The following is a 520-nucleotide window of genomic DNA, read 5'->3' as shown; positions in this document are numbered from 1 at the left end:
AGCCATGTCTCGTCAGTCTGTCTGCAGGAGCTTCGGAGTTGGGAGCAGAAGGGGATTCAGCTCCTGCTCTGCTGTTGGTGGTGGCTTTGGAGGTGGTGGCCGGAGCAGGATCAGCTACAGCTCGTTCTCCACATCCAGGGGGTTTGGAGGCGGCAGCGGACGCTGCGGAGGATTCAGCAGCCGGAGCCTGCACAACCTGGGGGGAAGCACAAGGATTTCCATGGGCAGCTCTTACGGCAGTGGCTACGGATGTAGAATTGGTGGCTTTGGTGGAGGATTTCCAGGAGGATTTGGTGGCATTGGAGGAGGTGTCATTGGTGGAGGAATGGGCGGCTTTGGTGGCCCTGTCAGAGGTGGCCCTGGGTTCCCTGGAGGCATCCAACCAGTGCAGGTGGACCCAACCCTCCTGCGGCCAGTCCACGTTGACATTGACCCTCAGATCCAGCAAGTGAAGTGCCAGGAGAAGGAGCAGATCAAGACTCTGAATAACCAGTTTGCCTCCTTCATCGACAAGGTGAGA

The 520-nt window shown here is 58.3% G+C and overlaps 1 pseudogene; it reads left to right on the top strand.

Annotated features, from left to right (window-relative positions):
* The first annotated feature begins 4 nt into the window (after positions 1-4).
* On the top strand, positions 5-514 carry LOC108449403 (annotated as a pseudogene).
* The last annotated feature ends 6 nt before the right edge of the window (positions 515-520 follow it).

Source organism: Corvus brachyrhynchos, unplaced genomic scaffold (assembly GCF_000691975.1).
Source record: "Corvus brachyrhynchos isolate BGI_N302 unplaced genomic scaffold, ASM69197v1 C11565681, whole genome shotgun sequence".
NCBI lineage: Eukaryota > Metazoa > Chordata > Aves > Passeriformes > Corvidae > Corvus > Corvus brachyrhynchos.
This window is presented reverse-complemented; position numbering and strand designations above follow the sequence as displayed.